At 38.5% G+C, this 22,705-nt stretch overlaps 1 protein-coding gene across 2 annotated transcripts in view; it reads left to right on the forward strand.

Annotated features, from left to right (window-relative positions):
* Positions 1 to 22,705, forward strand: part of B3GALT1 (beta-1,3-galactosyltransferase 1) — a 95,014-nt gene that overhangs the window by 32,418 nt on the left and 39,891 nt on the right. For both annotated transcript variants that reach the window (XM_045480085.1, XM_045480084.1), the window contains exons 2-3: positions 4,760 to 4,996; positions 22,363 to 22,496. The gene's annotated coding sequence lies outside the window, so the exon portion shown is untranslated. The remainder of the gene's footprint in view (positions 1 to 4,759; positions 4,997 to 22,362; positions 22,497 to 22,705) is intronic.

The raw sequence follows: 22,705 nt of genomic DNA on the forward strand, positions 1-22,705 counted from the left end.
AAATATCTTATTTTCTATTGCTGGAGTAAATCAAGTAGCTAATTGGAACAAAATACATTAAATCCTTGAATGTCATGCTTTGCTGAGCATTAAACAGGAGTGCTTGGATCCACAATTATTTATGTAAGGATTTCCTTATCAATTCAGTGGCCAAACCCCAGATTCCTTCTTGCTGAGGTGTTCTGCTTTAGGGAGCGGTATTCTTTTTCACTCAGCTCATTGTTCCTGAAGTCAAATGAGAAGTCAAAAGCCTTCTGTGAACATTGACAAAGCTCTGTTCACCCTTAGGGCTTTTCTACAACTGCTTTTCCGACTTCGTATCAGTAAACTTTTTCCAACTGTTCAAATCAGCAAGAACCATTGATTCATGGGTGCTACATTGAAAGCAATTTCCACTGCTCATTTCCAATCATTCTCACTAGTCAGCTTTTCTGAATCACTATAGCTATTAAATCAACACAGATGCAAATGGCAGGTCTGCCTCTCACTCTGTGAATTTGGATCGGCTTTGACATCATGAAGGATTCTTTGAATCCAGATCATTCCCATTAGTGTGAAGTAGTGGAAAGAAGACAATTTGCAGCCAGGAAACCTGGGTTTTAGTTCCACTTTGGGTGAGTTGTTCATACACAGAATCTCAAGATTCTCACCTGTCACACAGGAGTAATAGCATCACATCCTTCTGGGAATGTTATAAGGATCAAATGAAATGGTAATAAATGGGGAAAGGGTAATTCAGCTCCACAGCATTATTTGATTCTCTTTAAAAGGAGTGGTGTTTGGGTAATTAACGTGCTCATTTTCTGTGTTGGCCACATTCTTACTAACCTCTTTGGGGACTTATTTAATAATATGACCTCAGATTGTTGCCAGAAAAATCTTCCTTCTGTTTTTGGGCTTCTCTCCATCTTATAAGTATTTTAGTAAATTAAATGATAACTTAAAGTAAGTTAAGTGGCAGGCACTAATAAATACAATAAATGTATCTTCGTTCCTTTATCACACATATTAGCATGGACTGGCATTTAGGAACATGGAATATTTATAACTGAAATATCAAGGATGCAGTGTTTTGTAACTTCCCTCTTGATTCTATAGAAGTATTTACTAGTATTTTTTTCTCAAACCTCCTGTCTACTTTCTTAAAGATCATGATTCTCACCTACAACCTAGACACGTACTGATCTCTTTGTGTAAATGAGTGGTTCTCAGCCGGGGCTACAATTAGAAATACCTGAAAAGCTCGGGCACAATGCACATGTGAGCCCATTTCCAGGCCCAGAGATACTGATTTCATTGGTTCAGGATTAGTCTCAGACATGCCTTTTTTTTTTTTTTTTTCTTTTAAGCTCCCCTCATGATTCAAATGTACAAGTAAGGCTGCGAATCAGGTTTTACATTTTGATTAACTAAAATAAAGTAACTGTAGGCCATAATTATGGCCTGGGCAGTCCATATTTGGGCCAGCTAGAGGACTGTCATACCCATACTATCTAAATTCAGCCATGGACATGCCATCAGAAATAGTGAAAAAAAAAGAAAAGAAATATTGAAAAAAGTACAGACTTTGGAATCAGCATGGAGTGAAATCTGGGGCTGCCCCATTCTAACTGTTACCATCAGTGAGTGATCTGACCCCCATGTCCTTGTCTGTCACATGGATATAACAGCACCTATCATACAGGGCTGCTATGAGGTTTAAATCAAGAAATATACATACTAGCAGGTACTAAAACTGATAGCTCTATCAATAATTAATGCAACAAACGAAGTCCCTATTTTCTCAGTGAATAAACTGAATTTGGAAGGTCAGAAAAATTACCTGAATGCTAAAACTGGGGAGTAGGGTCTACCAACTAAATCAAATGAAAACTTTCTGGTTCTATGGTATCTATTCCTGGCACAGCCCAGATCCATATAACCACACACTCCCCAAGCACAGACTGGAGAGGCAGGGCTTTGAAATTAACATTTCTCTGCCTGAAAGACTCCAGCTCTCTCCCAGAATGGGGTCTGTGTCCGTGTTCTTGTGCAAATCCTGGTTATCTCCGTCCTCTTTTCCTCCTTTCCTGTCTAATCATGCCAATCGTTGTTCTATCAGGATATAAAATAGTGATTTTTTTTTTTTTTTACCTTTAATGGCTGTTCCCTTAACTACAAAAATACCCAGCCAAAGCTTTGAAATTACCATTGGTATTGACCTAATTACGTTCTTAAACAAGGTGCCTCCCTTTCCTCCTAGTTACATTATTACATTATTTTCTTTGAGTTGCCCTTTTATGTGGACGTGGCATAAATGCAGAGATCTCCACTTTAGGTTTTTATTTGCCGGAACTGTGTCAGGAGATGAATACAAATTACTGTTTATCTATCAAACACTTACTTAGCACTTCCTAGGTGTCAGGCAGTGCTCTAAGTGTTTTACAAACATTAGCACATTTAATCCTTATGACAACCCTATAGGTAGGCATTATTATCATCCCCACTTACATGCGGGGAAAATGAAAGCACAGAGAGGGTAAGGAATTCAACAGAGGGCACACAGAGGGTATATAGTAGTAGGATTCATATCCAGGCAGCCTTGCTCCGGAGACCATGCCTTAAACAATAGTTCATCCTCTCTGGTTGTGTCACATGAGCCATTATCTCATTTTTTATCTCACTGAAATAAATTCCTGATGTAGGTGATTTTTATGCTCATTTTTAGATATGAAAGAAAACTGGACTCCAAAAGTCTGAGCAGCTTTCCAAGTCACAATTAGATACCAAATTCAGAGCAGTCTTGTAAATCCAAAATCTGGCTTTGATATACTGCCTTCTGCTTGCTTGGGTTTACTCAGACAGTCTCTGAAGGATGAACATGAAGGAATTTTGGCCATAGAATTTTATTTCCCCACTTGACTTTGCAGTCAATATAATCATTTGATCAGGACTCTAATGCAGAACACGTGTGCCTAGGAATCCATTTTGTAAATTACAGAGAAAGCCATAAAATATCCCCACATAAAGTGAGCAGGGATCAAGGCTGCCATGTTTTTATGAACACAGTGATACACCCTTAACCAAAATTATATTTTCTTCTTGTAAATGAGGATAAAAATCACATTTTGACCTTTGGAATTAGATTTTGTATTTATTTTATGTATTTCTCAAAAGAATTCATAAAGATTGACAGTCATTTGAGCTGCTGCTAGAAAGAAAAGGTATTTTTAAAACCTTGGCATGCAATAGACAAGCAGTAACTACTTCTTTATGGATTGAACTATTGAACAATTCATGCTTTGATCATTACTTAGCAATTTATGACTTCTGAGAAGCCATTTATCACTACCTCCTGAATGATTTTCCAAAACAAATACAAACCAAAGAAGAAGAAGAAGAAGAAGAAGAAGAAGAAGAAGAAGAAGAAGAAGAAAAACAAGAATAATTTACTCTAATCTTTTTTATGGGTTGTAGTATTGATCACCCCCATATCATTACATAGGCATTATTAGCCCAAGGTACCGACAAAAGACAGCAGAGACACTCTATACATTTCTTATACTGAAACTTGAGCTCTGCTGAGTTAGAATTTCCCACCTTTGCACCATAGACCTCCTTCTAGAACCAATCACAATACGCTTATTAAATACCTACTATGCACACATCCCTGTATTGAGCATTAGAAACTCAGAAAACTAAGGCATACCCCCTGGCTTCAAGGAGTTTGTGTTTTATTGAAGAAGACAGATTACAGACAAATACACAGAATATTGTAAGATAAGCATCGGTAAAATCACCTACAGGATACTGAGGTGGCACAAAGAGGGAGTGATCAATTGACCAGCGGGCCAGCAGGAGCTCAGAGGGGACTTCTTGCTTTTCAGCTAGGTCTTGAAGGAGGAGTAGGAGCCAGTTGAGCACTACTGCCAGTTGAATACTCCTAAAAAGGAGTATTTCAGGGTAGAAAATTTGGCAAGAGTCAGAATATAGACTACCTTGTAAATATGAAAACACGGACTTATAGTCACCATTCCCAACAGTGAGACACATTAAAGAATTTAAGTGGAAGAATAATGTGACTTAGTTTCCCTTCTAGAAAGGGCAGGGTGATTACAGTCTGCTGGATGTATCCAGAGACCAAGGCTGCAGACATGAAGTCAATTAGAAATTGTTGTTAAGAGCCCATAAAAAAAGACATTCAGGAGCAAAAGCAAGACAGGAGGACACAATTTAGATAGATAGATAGATAGATAGATAGATAGATAGATAGATAGATAGATAATAGATAGATAGATATAGATGATTGATAGATAGGTAGATAGATAGAGATAATAGATTAGATAGATAGATAGATAGATAGATAGATAGATAGATAGATATGATAGATAGATAGATAGATAGATAGATAGATAGATAGATAGATGATAGATAGATAGACAGGTAGTAGATAGAAGTGGAAGATGAGGAAGAGAAAGAAATGAAGCTGGCTACTCACTTATGTAGCTGATACAAATGTATCAATTAAAGTGCTTTCAGGGGATTTATTGTCTCCAATAACCACAATTGTGTAAGTCAGGTAAGCCCAGGATTGGTCGATTAACCAAGTTCATCAGAATTCAGGTTCCCTTTCCTTCCATCTTTCCACTGTCCCTTTTGCTCACGGTCACAATATAGTGCTAGCTCATACATGCAGGCACCACCTGTGGCCATACCAACGTGTGACGGCGTAAAAAGGGAGCTTGTACACTGAGTGCCTCTCTCTCTCTCTCTCTCTCAGAATGAAGGAAGCCATCCCCAGAATCCCTCAGCAGATCTCTCAAGTCTCATGACCAGAACTGAGGCAAATGCCCCTGCCTAACTTAACCACCGACAGAGGAAACAAGGCCACCATGAAGTAGCTTAAGTCAGTATGACTCAGCTCAGGCTGGTGTCTGCCCTTCCTGGAGCACGGGAAGGGTACAGACCAGAGCAAAATCCTGTTTCTAAGGAAGAGGCAGAAAACAATGAGGACCAGGTAGGAACGAACCTTGCCTGCTACAGGGAAAATGATTAGTTTGGCTTCTTCCAGTCTAGTTGTGGGCGAAAGACAAACTGTAAAAAAGTAAGATGGTGAGTAGAATTTCCCAAATATAAATAACCAAAGTGATCAATGTTTTGCAGACTCAGAGGATAAAGTAGATGTATTGCATCATTTTTATTTTTAGAAATGAAAAATTCATCCCCCAACCTGATGTTTGACCTGCATGGTATCTAGTTCTAGACACTTAGCAAACATTCGAATGATGGATATTCATTCACTCATGTTACTTTCAAATGTTAGGATTTCACAGGCTATATAGATGTATCTCTATATAAGTCTCCCGGACTCCTTTCCTTTCAAGCACACTCTCTTCCTAACCTGAAACAGTTTTGCTTCAAAACCAGCCCATTTGTCAAACAGGATTTTCCAAAAAGGTGAAATTTTGAAGATTCTCCACCACCAGCTATTTTAGTAGGAAGGAGACTCAACAGGCATATTATGTACTTTTTGCAGCTTAAAGCCCCGGTCTTCTGAGTCCTTCTCACATTCTGGAGATCCGTCTCTTACTGCGTAGAAATATTTCTAATGTTTGAAACAAAAATGTGTTCTTCAGTGATTAACACTAGTCCGACTCAATTATTTTTCAGCTTTATTATCACTGAATAAACTAAAACTTTACAGTGAGCCTAATGAATATATGTCTTATTCAAATAAGTCTGGTTGAATTTGATGTTTTTAATAAAAAAAACACACTCTCTGGAACACGTTGCCTTAGTTCATAATGTAAAAGAATAAAATTCTCTCTGTCGATTTGCCATTGTGCAAAAAACCATAGTAGGAACGCCAGCTCCTTTGTTGTGTTTTGCAGAACAGTAACCAGTTTAATAAACAGTAAACCAGTTTAATAAACAAACTATATGGTGAAAATTCCCTCATCTATCAGGCATCCAGTTTAATTGATAGCTTTGGATTTTGGCCCTTCTTTAGATGATCCACTAGACAAAAAAAAAAAAAAAAAAAAAAAAAACAGAAAGCTTTGCCCTGTATTGGTTATTTTCCTCAACCTTGAAATTTATCCATAAGACACTTAGGAAAGCCCCTTTGCGGTAACAGGAAGGTCAACTTCATTGTCGCTATTTTTCCAACAAGCTGTTTATTAACAAACCCTTTTTATTTCCCCCTTTTAAAAAGTTTAAGTTGGAATGCATTAATGTGATAATCTGTTGACTTTCATCCTGGTCACCCAATTCCACAAAGTCAAAATGATCAAAGACTAGGCTCTTCCTCACCTTCTTTCATCTCACTGCCTCCATGGAGGACAGAAGGTCAACACAGTCACACGGGTCTCCAATTACCGATATCAAGATAAGAAAGAAATGGCTTTCCTTTCCCACCTTTGAAATTATATTTGGATTGATGTAAAATAAATCTCAGAGCCTCAAGTACCCACTTGCTTTCTGATTGCAGACAACGGCTCCTGAACAAGAACCAATACATGGGTGAAGTGGGAGAGGTAACCCGGTCCCCAGGCAGTCTCAGCACCGGGACAGCCCGGTCGATTTCTACTATTAAACTCAGCTTGCCTTTGGCTTTTTGATTATTTAGATTAAAATTCTATTGGCAAACTATGATTTGTATTTTCCCCAAGAACATACATAGCAGGCAGATACACAGTAAAGAGAATTAAAAAACAATTACAAGTTACGACTGCATATTGTCTTTAATGATCTCAGAATAAAAAGTTTAATTTAAAAAATTCTTGGAATCCAAAATTATAAGGAAAGGTAGAAACAATTTGATATATTGCTCTAGAGTGGAAAGCTACAGGGAAGAATATTCTGAGACTATTATGACACCAATGCTCCCTTTGAAATTTTAATTAGGGGAAAAAAACGCCTCAGAACGACTCACTTTTGCATGTGTGTTGCTTTCTCTTGTCCTGGTTAGAGTCATCGTTGCTTTTTTTGGCAGAATTGCCCTTTTATTTGCCTGAATTAACAAAAATAATTGGTTCTTTTATATCTGTCTTAAAAATAACTCCTCCGTAAAACCCTTTCTTCTCTATCCTATGGTAATATTTGGGATATTTATTCAAGACTTAGAATCAATCCAATGCTGTATCTAAGGAGACTCCTGATTCCTTTCATTTGTTTCTGTGCTAGGATGGGGCCTTCTGCACATTCTGAACAAGCAGAGATCCATGCTGCTTTGTTTTCTCATCTTTAACAGTAAACGGTCCTACCACTAGTTGATAGAAATTTCAAAGCTTAGAGACCATCCATCCACCATCAGTTAGCATTAAAGAAAACTAGCTCTCCAATGTGTTTGTGTGTTTGTTTTTCCCCAGAGAATTAACCTTGAATTGTCAGCTATGCAGATATTTCTAATGCCAGATGAAAGAGTGATTTGAGGGAAAATGTTGAGTAACTGATCTATCTATGTATTCATATCCTGGGTCATGTGTTCATATCATAATGATCTGCTTCGATCTAGAACTGCCTTCACTGAATTGTGCTTTAATATTTGTCCTTTGTTTTTATTGCACTTGATTTTAACTGGTCATATGAAATACGTTTAAACATTTGGATAGTGGCCATTATATATTTAGTCTCCCCTCTCCATGTAAAAGACTTTAATGTCAAAAATAACATTATCTCCCCTGATAAACTGGCATGTTTATTACTTTCATATTTAAAAAAAAACTATGTAACCAACTTGTCACATTTCTCATTTTTGCATTGGCTGCCAGGAAGCTCAAAGACAAATCTAAGAGAGACCTCCAACTATTAGTAACAATAACTCTTATGGTTAATTTATCTGATTGTTTATAACTTAGGTCAATTTTTCCATTTATTTTTTATTTGCCTTACATATATATCTTCTGCTTTATGCCCCTGAAATCTTTGTTGGAAAGAGATAGTTTGCAAGTAAATTCAACAATTAAAATCTTATTTTGGTATAATAATTTTTTTTGATTTTAAAACATATGAAAGGTTGGGTGCCTGGGTGGCTCAGTCGGTTAAGCATCCAACTGTGGCTCAGGTCATAATCTCACAGTTTGTGAGTTCGAGCCTCACCTCAGGCCCTGCACTGACAGCACAGGGACTGCCTCTGATGCTCTGTGTCCCTCTCTCTGCCCCTCCCTCACACGTGCCTGCACGGCATGCATGCACTCTCACAAAAATAAATAAATATCTTTTAAAAATAACACATAACATGGGCATGCGCCTGGGTGGCTCAGTCGGTTGAGCGTCGGACTTCGGCTCAGCTCATGATCTCACAGTTTGTGAGTTCGAGCCCCGTGTCGGGCTCTGTGCTGACAGCCTGGAGCCTGGAGCCTGCTTCTGATTCTGTGTCTCCCTCTATCTATGCCCTTTCCCTGTTCATGCTCTGTCTCTCTCTCAAAATAATAAATAAACATTTTTAAAAAATTTTTTTAAGTAACACATAACAAAGGTTTCACTAAGGAAATACTAGTTAGACATCTGAAAGCAATGTAAAACAAAAACGAACATGGTGGATTGCACTAGACAGTAAGCAGTAATTAGTAAAAATAAAGGTTTTTCTCTAGTGAGGTAAGTGGATGAGGAAGATTGCAGGAACCTTTTCGAGAGGCCATGAATTGGAGAACAGTTTTGGCAGGTTTTCATATCACCTTAAATATGCCATCATTATAACACTGACTTATACTTAGATTGTCTATAATTCTGACTTTGTTGTTAGCTGTTGGCTTCTTGAGAATATGACCCATGACTTAGTCATTCCGATATATAGTACAATATCTGATCCATAGTAGGGCTTCAATAAATATTTTTGAATGCCAAATAAGTTTCCATCTATTCAGTGGTATTCCTGAGTGAATAAGTTTTTCACAGTGCTTTCTAATCCTGTGATTTCAATACGTGCACTTTAATTTATGTTGCCATAGATACCATGTCCTAAATATGCTGGTTGATACAGCCTTTTGACTCTAGTCATTTCATCTGTGAATGGTCAGTATCAGATTAAAAGAAGCCTACATCCAAGCATTTGTCTCAATGTTGATGAAGTGTATCAAAATCAACTCTTAGAAACAAACCATCATTTTCAGAAACCAAAAACATAAATGTAACATATTAAGATTTTTTTTTTACTTCACTAACTTTTGCTAAAAATGATTGTCCATCAAATGCAAAGAGAGAGTTTGAAAAGGTGTTTCAAGCCAAATCATTAAGCCTGATTTTAGTTTTGAGAAGTCATGCTTTCTAGAACACTCTAAATGGTTCTTTGTGGTTTTATTCCTTATGTCTGGTGCTTGCTCTTGTCAAGCTGTGGTAGAATGTAATCTCATTAAGAAACGAGGGAGAAAGTTTAAAGCAAATGTTAAAGGGCAATCTAATTACTTTACGAAATATAAGATGTGTACAAGACCCACAGACAAAGGTTCTTAGTCTTAATAAAATTTCTGATTTCAATAAATGAATAAGTTAATTCTATTGATGAATTATATATATGTGTATATATATGTATATACACACGTACACACACACACACATACATACACACATGGTATAATACATAGATTTTCCCCCTAAAACATAAGCTTCACCAGAGAAGGGATTTCTATCAGTTATATGCACTGATGTATTTCCAGGCACCTAGATTAGTGCCTGACATATATATATCTATTCTCATTAGACATTTGTTGAATGAATATAAAAATATCATGCTGAGGGAACGATAGCATTTCATTATTTGCTCTATTTCAGTCCAACTAAATGTTTTCTCTTTATTTCATATACATAAAATCATTGAGACAGGATCCCAGGAGGAAAGATATGGGACATACAAGCAGCTCCCAGGATAGTCAGTCAGCAGTGAGCATTCTTATGTGGTGCCTTCTAAAATTTGGAATCCCATGGTTAAACAACCTCTGGAGACTTTGTTTTTTTAACCTTTAAATCCAATATTTAGGAAGGGAAAACTGCCACTGTACCGTCCTCCCCTACAACCCACCATCACCCACCCTATTCAAACCCTCCCCCTAAACTTTCTCGACCAAGCACAATCATGAAACATAAAAATATGCAAATATAAGTCCCAAACTAAAATGAAAGTGGTAAATACACTAAAAGTATTATCTGCAACTCAGCTTCCCTACCTAACCATAAATCTTTGAAACTTTAGAATTATTCCTTAATATTGAGAAGCCTTCTGTAAACAACTTGGCTTCAACCCTATTTAAATTCATCTTTCCCTCCCTCAGAAAAGGGAGGCTTCCAGTGAGGAACCAAAGGAATCTATTGATCCTTGTCTTTGTGTCTGGGGATGGGCATTTGTGTGAATGAGACCTGTCCCTGATGAGCCCTCACAGACCAGGAAGAATATAGGCCGACGGCTTTTATGTCCTAATCTAGGAGCCCTCAACCCCACTTAGCTTGCATGTTGGAGTCTAGAGAAAGCATTCACAGAAAGGAGACATGCTCTGGACCTGAATTTAAAATCCATACATGAAAAACTCTTCCAAAAGAGCCACTTGCTGAATATATTCATGATGAGTCATTTCTACATGGCAGAAATTCAAAGGGTGAAAGGTGAAATAGCCAAACATATGAATAATGCATTGATGCACGGGCTCCTTGGCAATGCATGCTCTTGGTTAGATTATATAATCATATATATATCATGATATATGTAATAATCTTATTCTGTATCTAATCATGTATATTTATAATGTATATGATTTATGATAGAAAGAATGGAAGAGTAGAGTATAAAAACTCTCTCTCTTGTCTATACACACTCACACACACACGCACACACACACACACACACACACACACACACACACATATACTTTCAACACTCTACTGCAAAGCTCAGGACATGAGGCTCTGATTAAGTCCTTAAGGGCAATAGTGAAAACAAAGCCAATTGGTGTATATTGGTCCTAAATTTAAAAAGCCATCAATTAGAAAAATTACCCCATCTTATTTGTCCTCCCTTTAAATGAATAAGAAAAATCATTGGGGACATGAGCAACAGAAAAGAGAATGTGAACCTTAGATTTAAATAATTCACTTCCCTCAAACTATACTTCAAATTTAAAGGTCTAGTTTACACAGACACAAAAAACCTGGAGTCTTATATTTGTTTTGTTTTATCCACTTCACATATGCATTACTAAAATTGGACTACCTCCCTTAGAAAAGAATAACAGTGCATCTGCTTTCCATGAAATCTCCCTCAAGGATATAAATGTTTTTGTTTGCTACAATGAGCTACCTGAATGTCATGCCATAATACAACATGACAATACTTAACCTGGGGTAATTCAGTTTGACAGCACTTTTTTGGACAGAATTTAAAATATTTTAGAGTAATTTACCATATTAGCAAGCGTTGCATGGAATTTGCTACAGCTTTTTGAGTACAAATGCATTAAATATCACATGACCCTTGTGTGTCCCTAACACCAAATGCCAGCTCATTGAGTTATCGTGAGAACACAGTATGGATCAGCTCTAGTGTCCTCCTGGTATAGGACAAAGTGGGATTTCATAAATGCTCCAGGGGTGTCCCCACATGTTTGGTGGCAGGAGTCAAGAATCATTTTTCTCTCTGCACCCATAGGCAGTTGTGCCACAAGATACAGTTGGATGGGAGTTTGCTGTAGTCCCATAGCCCCCAGACACTTGGACGTGTGGACATAACAGCTTGCACTATAGTCCTCCCTGTGAGCTCTGACTTCATGTAAAGTGTACAGCCCGGTGCCCAGCCTAGGGCTTTAACATGTGATGGACATGATTGTCACATTGGGAGAAGCCTCCAAAGTTACACAGAATGAGAAATAATGCTCCACCTTCTAAGGCAAGCCTACTGGAAAAGAATGGATGTGTGAGAGGCGCCCAGAAGCCAGCACCTCATTGGCCTCGGAAGAGACTGTTGATCTCATCACATGAGATCACTGTGTGGTTGTTTTTATTTTAATCATTTTTTAAAACATAAAGTAATATTTGAATTCATATTATTTGTAAATAATATAAGCAATAGAGAGGTAGAAAGAATAGAAATTAGTGGCCGCTCCCATCATCCCACTGGTATCCCCAGAGGTAATGGCTGTTAATTGTTTTCTTGTTTTATTTTGGGGTTAGGCCCAAACATTTAAACTTAATATAACCAAATGGTTTAATGATTCTTCTAATGGGACTCATTCATAGTTGAAAATTCAATTATATCTATCATATCCCCATTATAGATCTCTAGCAAGTCCCTATTATAACTATTTTTTTTAGCAACTCTTGAAATTCATTACTGCAGTGCATCTAATACAGGAAGAAGAACTCCTTCTTAACATTTAAAGTGCTGTGGTTGCCCATAGGTAATTGCTATGTTTTTATAATCCATGGATTGAAAAATAGTTATAACAGAAATCTGCAATGAAGTTGACAACACTTTAAAATGAATTCACATTTTTCTTATCACATGGGCATATATACGCATTTGAAAAAAATGATATACCTACATGTACAAGATGAAATTTATTTAGGCTCCAAATAATGATTGGTGTGCAGATGGATTTTCGGATCAGATCACATGGGGAAATTAATTCATCACTGCTGACCACATCCACCTACCCCCCCTGCCCTGCCCACCCCCTCCCCGACACACAGACACACAGTCACACGCCCCCAGTTGAGAAATAACAGCATCAGACTATAAAAACTTTCCATCAAGCAGGGAAGTTCATTTAAAGTAAACCCTTAAAAGTTTGCAACACTGTTCTAAATGGGTCATCATTTAATTTTTAGATATTTATGTGTTTTGAAGAGCAAATAGGCTTTCTATTCCAAAATAGCTCAATTACGTTTTGATTGCAACATCAGATTTTCCACGGATCTTGGATCTCAAATACTGTAATCATTTATACATAAGTTGATAATTGCTTTACAAAAATAAAAACTGTTGCTGTGGTGGTGGTATAGAGTGGGCATGTGTGGTGTTTTATCATCCTAGAGATTTCACAGTCTACTTAGCTCTATTGATTTTGGAACACGCATTGTTTGATTCTGCATGATTTCAGGTACGGCATCTTCCAGGGAAGGAAGAGAAGAAGATGGGCGGTTGCTTGTGCCTCTGGCAGGGCCTCCTCCACACGGGGGCTTTCCACAGCTTGCCCATCTCTTTGACATTTAGCAGGTGGTTTTGCTCTGCGTAGTTCGCTTCTTTTACTTCCTGCACAGAGGCTTCGGAAATGAAAGAACATTCAGTCCATTTATCCACAACTCCCCCAAGGAATACCTTTAAAAAAAAAAAAAAAAAAAAAAGGACATTCTGAGTGACCCATTTACACCCTCACTCCATCAAATGTGTCACGATCCTGTGGAGTAGTGGGCAGTTCTAGGTATGCGTTTAGCCAGTGAAAGAGTTGTATTTTACTTTAATAGAGGTGTATTTCTCAGGCCCTTTTGTATTTATCACCATTTCTTTCCAGGGGAAATATATTACAAGGAGTACACACACAGTTGTCCTGATTTGTGACTTTTCTCAAAATTTCTTTTTTATTTTTCATTGAAATAAAAAAAAGGAACTGATTGGTTTTTTAGGAGCCAGACCAAGAAGGTTTTGATGGGAAGCAACAGATGGACTGCATCAGGTACCATATCTTTGAGGGCACTATTGCACTAAGTTTAATGAATATAGGCAGAATCAGGCTTAATGTAACTTTCCACTGTAAAATTGATCATTCCAGCTATCCGTGCACTATAGAGCACATCTTTGTTCACTGCCTACAGTTTAAGTAACATCCAGCTAAGCTGGCTAAGCTTAGTAGGTCCCACTTCCTGCCCCACACAAAGAAAACAACACATGGACCCAAAGGCAGTTTTTCAGATACTTTTTAAATAGAATTCCAGAGAGCTTTGCACTTATTGCCCGAGGTCATTGATTGTTATCTTGGGAGAAAAAGAGCTTCTTTTCCTCCTATCTGTCCAGTTAAAGCGTACAACAGCTTCCTCCTGAAAAGAAATCAGGCAAAAATAGTAACACAAGAAGAAAACGTGATGAGGGTGTAGCTCGCCCACCCTATTCTCAGTGACTGAGTGGGCTGCCTAAACATCAGAGAAGTTTAAGGCAACAAAAAATGGTAAGCAGCCCAGGTGATGTTGCTGTCAAGGGCGTGAGGTGTAGGTGGTTTCCAGGACCTTTAGTGAGCAGGGCATTCTGGATCTCAAAACTTGAAAAAAAAAAAATAGCATTAAACAAAGTACCAGCATAAAGATATAAAAGTGCATTCATGTAGTGTAATTGTAGTCAAAATTGTAAGCTTTCTGTTATGAACCCATTTCTTAAGTGTCTGATATTCAAATTTAGTCTTCCTGTGAACTCATTAGTCTATAAGCTTCACCTTTCTTTGTTTTCCAAATAAAAGGACTTGTGTTTTTTTTTTCTTTAAATGTTTATTTATTTTTGAGAGGGGGGAGGGGCAGAGAGAAAGAGAGAGAGAGAGGGAGAGAATCCCCAGCAGGCTCAGCACTTCCAGCACAGAGCCTGATGCAGGGCCCCAACCCACAAACCATGAGATCATAACCTGAGCCAAAATCAAGAGTCATGTGTTTGACTGAGCCATGCAGGCACCCCAAAGACTTGTGTTTTCTAACATGAGTTCCAGCTGTTCCGGACATTTCTCAACTGATTTCTGGGTAAGTTAGCCACAGCGTGGAAAACACTTTGACAGCAGCTTTTTAACTCCCCATTCCTTTGGAAGGTCTACTGAGGAAAGCATGCCCCATTTGGAAGTAATAGAGTACCTCTTCTTTGTGCATCTAAGTACCCATCAAACCTAGGGTAAGAGAAGTGCTTTATGTTTTTGAAGAAAAGATGCACTGCTCCCAAACTGGACCAATTGCTTACCATGCCACAATTCTGGCAAGTCTCACTGACCCTGAAATACAGAAATCGCCATTAAGGACCAAGGTGACCTCTCTGTAAGTCCCCACCTCCCCCACCTCCCACCCTCTGCAGAAGCTCCCGCAGGTTCTCCATCATGCCTCTGACTGGTCAATATGGTTGTTGGCATCTGAACCAAATGCGCTTGGGTATGGTGGGGAACCTCTTAAGTCAGAAGGAGGATCACTTTCCAGATTTCAAGATGCTGCCCTTTGAATTAAGAGGTGCCGCTGCTGCTCCAATTGTCTATAGGGCATGTATTTCAGACTATTGGTTTTGCTGTTTTTTTAATGGTGGTGATGTATTTGTACGAACACTGGCCTATTCTCTCACCCGTTATCTCTAGTGACAGATGCCATATCCATTCCTAAAAAGACTGATTTAGAATAAAATGCCTATAGAAAAAAAAAATGAAAGCAACTGCCCACAGATGGGTCACACTGAATTCTCACTGGAACTAACTGGCTGCAGACAGTCATGTTCAAATAGGTCATGTTCAAAATCAGCAGTCATGTTCAAATTCCACGAGCTCACATGGCATGATTTACAATAACAGTATTTTCAAGATATGTGGAGCACGAACTGAGAAATCCAGCAAGGCAATAGTTGACTCAGTCAATATGCAAGCTTTGCAGAATTTCTTTCCACATATGCTTTGGAATGGTCTTAATTTTCAGAACCAACTTCAGCAGCTATAAAGGCAGAGATAAAGCTGTAGCTACAAAGTTGGACAGCCAAACACAAATAATGATCGATTCCATTGTTCTGTGTTTGCTTGTTATCAGCGTAAATTCACGTTGTACCGAAATCATTTGTGAAGCAACTCATTTATACAGACTAAACTTTTATAAGTGAACATAAATTAGGACATTTTTATTCCTGAAAAATGTCATGAAGTTATATCAAACTTTTAAAAGGCTCATAGGAATTCCTTGCTTAAATTTTTTTAACGTTTGTTTATTATTGAGAGGCAGAGAAAGACAGAGCATGAGAACGGGAGGGGCGGAGAAAGAGGAAGACACAGAATCCGAAGCAGGCTCCAGGCTCTGAGCTGTCAGCACAGAGCCCGATGCAGGGCTCAAATTCACAAACCGCAAGATCTTGACCTGAGCCAAAATCGGATGCCTAACCGACTGAGCCACCCAGGTGCCCCTGGAATTTCTTACTTAATAAGACTTTGAAAACAACTTGGATTTTCTTCATTCTTCTTTAAATCACCAGGACCTAGTATATGAATTGCTCTTAAAAGGAAAATAAAAATATCGTTTAACTGTTGAAAGAGTAGCTCACATGTATTTCAACTTAAAATCAGGAAAAACAGGCCGTAAGATCTGGGGCTCCATGCTAAACTCCTTTATCCTCACAGTATCTCCAGTTTTATTGGCAGAAACATTAATTGCATTTGTATTTTTCAGTCAGAACAGGGAGAGCTATTGGTCTTAATTTTTAGTACTCTGGGGGCACCTGGGTGGCTCAGTCAGTTGAGTGTCAGACTCGATTTCCACTCAGGTCATGATCCCAGGGTTGTAGGATCAAGCCCCGCAATGGGCTCTATGCTGAGTGTGGAGCCTGCTTAAGATCCTCAATCTCTCTCTCTCTCTCTCTCTCTCTCTCTCTCTCTCAGTCTCCCTCCCTCTGCCCCTCTCCCCCACTCACATGCTCAATCTCTCAGATAAAAACAAATAATTTTTTTCAGTGTTCTTTTTTAAATTTTTTTTTTCAACGTTTATTTATTTTCGGGACAGAGGGAGACAGAGCATGAACGGGGGAGGGGCAGAGAGAGAGAGGAAGACACAGAATCGGAAACAGGCTCCAGGCTCCGAGCCATCAGCCCAGAGCCTGACGCGGGGCTCGAACTCACGGACCGCGAGATCGTGACCTGGCTGAAGTCGGACGCTTAACCGACTGCGCCACCCAGGCGCCCCATTCTGAACACCTCATTCAAGAGAAAAATGCATTTGATTACACCCCAAGTGCTGTGCATGTGTGTGCACACACAGCCACGCTCAGTTCAGTGTCTCTCCTTTGTACTTCAGTATTTCCATTACTATACTTTGTTATCTGAATTGTATCTTTCTCAGGAAGGATATGAGTTCTTCTGTATATTTCTAGCTCCTAGTAGAACACCTTAATAATAGAAGATATTCAACATAGTTTTGTTGAATGAAGCAGTGGATATTACAGGAGAGGAATTAAGAAGCTGATTCTAGAATCCACATGTGGCCATGGCTATATTTCATCAGTTCATCTCAGATCAAAGTATGGAGAGAGACTGAGTTCCTGCCAGGTACAAGGCTCTGGGCTAAGCTGTGACACGTCAGATGGAGTTTGTGCCCAGTGATTTTATGTCATGGAAGAACATTTTTTGGAAACCTCACTTTCTCTCTGCTTTGATGCCTGTTACAGAAACATGATAGACAATGGAATAGATGTAGTCAATATCAGTCACTTTTTAATCACTGAATTCTGGAATCATCCACACTTTTCTTACTGAGTTTCATAATTCTAGCCTCATGTGCTAAAATTGGGAGAACTTCTTCTCCATGTGAAGTCTACTGTTTTTCGCTAAGTTGGATGCCCAAGTGGAGTTTGACAATTGCTTCCATGCCAAGATTTAGCGTAGCATGTTAAAGAGCAAAGCTGAGAAGAGTTTATGTACAATCTGTCATCGCTTGTCAAATCTTGGGTCTCTCTAGCGCCTTTCTCTAAGGCGTAAAGGACTCAGAAGAAGAAAGAACCTTGATAGATGTGCAACTTTGTGCAGAATTGCCCCCCGGAAAGTTTCTGCTGCCCCAGCCAATGGCGAAGTCTCTCAACACCACCTGAGTTTCCTAAAGATGTTGGTATTTGCACACGGAAGTTGGCTTAATTCATCTTTCCTAGGAATTAACTTTTTTAAACAACTGGAATTATTTTAACAGAAATTCTTTGTGTGGCTTGGTTAATACACTTAAAAATCTTCTCCCTCCTTATGGTATACATCCTGAACTGCCTCCATAAATATTTAATGACTTCATTAAACAAAGACATGCTGCAATTATTACCATTCTACTTTATTGGTGTGAATGACCATGTTTACATACAAGGAAATGGAAGTACTTTGAAACAAAATCATTTCCGTTGGCTTATTTTTTTCTAAGTATTTTTTTCCAGGATGTTGTCTGATCATCGTCAGTACTTACTTTTGATAACTCTGTCACTTAGGCTTTGGCAGTCATATCACCGAGTCTTATCGCATAGGGCTGATTCTGTTTCCAAGAGAGCTCAGTTGCCTCTTTCAGAAAGGCAACAATAAAGATCCCTGACAACATAGCAGGGCTAGAAATCCTGGGATTAGAATAATACCCTGTGTAGAATAGGGAAGACCTAGCCACAGAAGTTACAGCAATACAAGCTGGCTGTGGCACACACTGACCTCTACAGGTGTATCCCTGCTCCAGCACTGCCTTGGGGTCCATTAAGGCCTCCTTGTGACTGTATCACAGCTCAACCTATCCCTCCCTTTCTTCCTTCTCCTTTCATCATGGCCTGGGTGTCACTCCCAAGAACATGCCCCAATAAACTTTCTGCGTGGATATCTCAGAGTCTCAAAGTCTGTTTCCCAGGAGCTCAGGCTGTGAGAAGAGAAAAGGAAAATTACATTCATGATCAGTGAAACTTACAAAGTGAAAAACCCTGTTCTGTCTTCTAAATTTGTTAACTAATTAGGTCAGGTATTACCTTCACCTGATTTCCTAATGAATCACAAAACTTACTTTGGTAAGTTAATAAATAGGCAACTCAGCAGCACTTTCTGTTTTGTTCTGTCAGCCTTTATTCAAGTCCTTGGTTGCAGACAGACCACACACAAACCGGAATCAAATGTGGCCAGATGTTGACATTAGAGAGTCACAGTGCAAATCCCTTTGTTGCTGCAAAGAAGGCTGAAGCAGAACTGGGGAGAAAAAATCTCATGTCCAAATATTATTACTATTTTATTTGTCCTATTCTTCACTAAAATACTTCATAGCTAACTCTCATGTGGAGACACACAAAATGAATGTGATTCCTCAAATATGGCCCTGGTGGAATTCTTTTCTGCCACATGAAGCTAAAAAGAAGGGAAGATGTTAATGATGTGTAATAGAATAATGCACTGGAGTAGCTATAATTTTTAATCCTGGTAAAATTGTAACTTAGATTAAGATGTGGGTGACAAATTTTGAGTCTAGGCTATTTCCCCAGAAAAACACAACAATTTATATAGCCAATTTTCAATTATCTGCCCAAGGAGAAATAGCAATAATGGCAATTATCCAAAAGAGTATATAATGAACAAATTAATTTCTATTTGACTTTGAAATACTGTTTTGTATTCCAAAACCAACATTTGGATGTGGATGCCTTTTTTATTCTGTAAGGTTGCTATGCCTCAAACTTGAATACTAAAATTATACTTTCGAAATCAGATGGTAGAAAGTGGCTTATATTTTTCATCCTGTCTTGTGCAGTACATTCCTGCTTTCTATATTATTGCTGAAAATAGATATTATCTCTTAGGATATATTAAGTTCATCCTAAAGTAGAGAAAACTTGCATCTATATGTTTCCTAGTTTATATTTTCCTGGCACTGATGATAATTTAATACTTTGGTTAGGAGGACGCCATCCCTCCCTGTCCTTGCTTGGCTAAAGTTAATTATAGTTATATTTTGTGTACGTGTCAAAAAAACAAAGCAAAACAGAATGGGTGGTCAAGGCAAGGAGTTATGTCCAAGTAAGATTTAAGATGTTTAAATGGAAATATCTGCCTGTGGAAAATTGAGTTGGCCATACATACATTTTCCACACAGATTTTGGCCCTGGTTTGGTTATTTTTCATTCAGTAGATGCTAAATTGTATACAAAGTTATCTGGCATAGGATCCAGCTCATGTTAGCCGTCCATAATTGCTTTTTTCCTTTACTCCTTGCTTCCTTTTCTTCATTCAATATGTTTTATATAAGATGCTTCATAGACCTTAACAAATGTTTATGTTTTATTCCATTCTTTTTTGTATAGAAAATATTCATTTTGTGAAAATGAGGAATTTCTTTAATATGTTAAAATAAAATCATCCAGGTGTTATCTTCCCAATGTTAATATACAGTATGTGTTTCAATTCCTAAAAGCTACCTCCATGGAATTTGATTTATCACAGTTTTTTTAGATTGTATTTATTTTTATTTTCTTTATGTAATCTCTACCCACAATGTAGGGCTTGAACTCATGATCCCAAGATCAAGATTCACATTCTCTACTGACAGAGCCAGCCAGGCACCCCCTGATTTATTATTATTAATCTATTAAGAACCATAGCATTTTAAAAGATAAGCATGAGGCTTTGCACACACTAAAAACTGGCCACATACTCTCCTGTCTTATTCTCAGTCATGTGGTGCACTCGCATTTTAGAACAGTACATTTTTATATAAGGCAGAAGATTATCAAGCATCGCAGTGCTTTCAATTGTTTGCTTTAGGACTCCTTTGCTTTGGTGTTTGACGATAATTATTTGGTGTTTGACCAAAGTTGGCTTTACCTCCCTTTAAAGATCTAAATAGAGTCTTCAGTTGAACACTGGAGACGTGGGTTATACAAAATACCCAAGCTGTGTAGACCTAGTTTCAAACCTGGTTCTACTACCTGCCAGGGTGATATTAGACCAGAGACCATCTCTCAGGGTCATGGTTATCTCATTATTAAAGTAAAGATAATAATATAAAATGAAGAGGAATGTGGTGATGCTTACAAATAATAAATGTAAGTAACTTAGGGTATATTAGGCATTCAATAAATGTTGGCACTGTAGCAGGATTTTCACACAGAGAGTCGTGACACCAAGGCTTGTCTTTCCAAGAAGCGACTTTATTCATGCCAGCACTGCTCAATTGGGTTCATACCCGAAGAACTGAGCCCCAAACCCCACGTGGCATAGTTTTTTTTATACATTGTCTATTTCTTTGTCTCCCATATATGGTAACACACAAACATGTAGTCTGGTTAAGTGGTCTCATGTTACAAGGTCATGATGGATGTTGTCATGTAATAGCATATAGCCAGGTTGCCTTGAGGGTTTTTTTTGTTTTGTTTTGTTTGTTTTCCTTTTTCTCTCCTTGGGGAGAGGACCCTACCATGTGTGCATTTACAAATACTAGCATACATGTACTAAGTGCTAATACCATTCTAGGCATTTTCTGCGTATTGATTCATTTAAACCTCAGTATAATCTATGATCCAGGTACCATTATCACTATTTAAGAGAACTTAAGTCCCAGTGAGCAGCTGAGTCAGTATTTCAACCCATCCCATACACTTAGCCATCACGTAGCACTGCCTCTCGTATAAACAGAGCAACCTGTTAGCAGAAACTGGAACTGGCAAGTGGATTCAGTGCAGCCCCCTCAGGCCTCTGCCCATAACTCCAGCACTGCCATTCTTCCCATCTGGCCACACTGCTTAAACACCATCCCAAACAAATACCTGCAATCAGAGTTTTATTTCCTACGAGGGACCATCGTATTTTAGTCATCCAGCTTTACCCAGAACTCATTCCATAATATAAATGGAGAGAAAATTATGCCTCTTATTATGAACTTTTATATAAATGCATCTTGAGACCCAAGGCTCAGATCAGCTGAAGGCAGCCTCCAATGTTTCATTTAAACAGATCTTATCAGATTCAGCCAACCTCAGAGTGGTCCCAAGTGGAAGTGAAAGGTTGTAGGTAAAAGGGAAGATACTCGTGATAAGAAGCCCCAGTTCTGCCACTCACTAGCTGAGTCCTTGCCCAAGAGGCTTCTGCCCCCTGAACCATTCACTTTCTCTCCATTTTGAAACTGAAGATGTTGCATTGGATCTTAGGTAAGAGCTGGCCACCCATGAGTGAACCCTGACCCTCCGGTAAGCTTTGGCTTTAACCTCGTTTGACCTGCACAAAGTTTTGTTTAATTTATACTTATGAAATATAAAACAAGAGATTTCACATGAAAATCCTTATTTCTGTCTTCCTTTGATAATCTGAAGCTGTGGTATTATTGGGCCTGTTTTTCCTTATGCCATCAGTGAAAACCATCGGCTAGATGTGAGTGCTGGCTCCCCCTTTAAGATGGGACATGTGCTGTCCACAGCCCACCATTCCCTATTGTCTCACACCTGTCTGCCCCTCATTCATGCTGCTTACCTGGTCTTGTAGGCATATGGGTTTGCAAACCTAGGACCAGTACCGACCTTCATTTGTTCATTTATTCATTCTTTATTTTCATTTGATCAACCTGTATTCAGTGCTTTCATGCCATCTTGTCTATTGTACTTGTAACCTAAATACAAGTCTTTTTTTTTTTTTTTTTCACTTCTCAGAGGTGAATTAATCTCCACTGTCCCTAACATTTTCTCTCTTTTTGTTATCTGCATAGGATCCTGCAGCTTGCTAATAAGCAGCAGCTTCTCCTGGCACAAGCCACTGTCCTCATCAGACAAGCTGAGACCATGCTTTGTGTCCTGCACCTATAGTAAGAGAAAAAGTACACGGCAAGCTTTGGCCCAACAGGTAAGAGAAGAAGGCGCTGTTTGGTTATGCAGCCCGTCACTGGGGAAATTAACAGCAATTCTATAAAATCAGAAATCAACATCTAAGGACTAATGAGGAAAGCGAGACATTTCCTTTTTTCCTCTCATTACTGTTTACCTGCTATAACATATAAAATACCCTTGCCATAAGCCATAAAAGAATCCATGTTCCTGAATGATAGGGGAGAA

Source organism: Leopardus geoffroyi, chromosome C1 (genome assembly GCF_018350155.1).
Source record: "Leopardus geoffroyi isolate Oge1 chromosome C1, O.geoffroyi_Oge1_pat1.0, whole genome shotgun sequence".
Lineage (NCBI taxonomy): Eukaryota > Metazoa > Chordata > Mammalia > Carnivora > Felidae > Leopardus > Leopardus geoffroyi.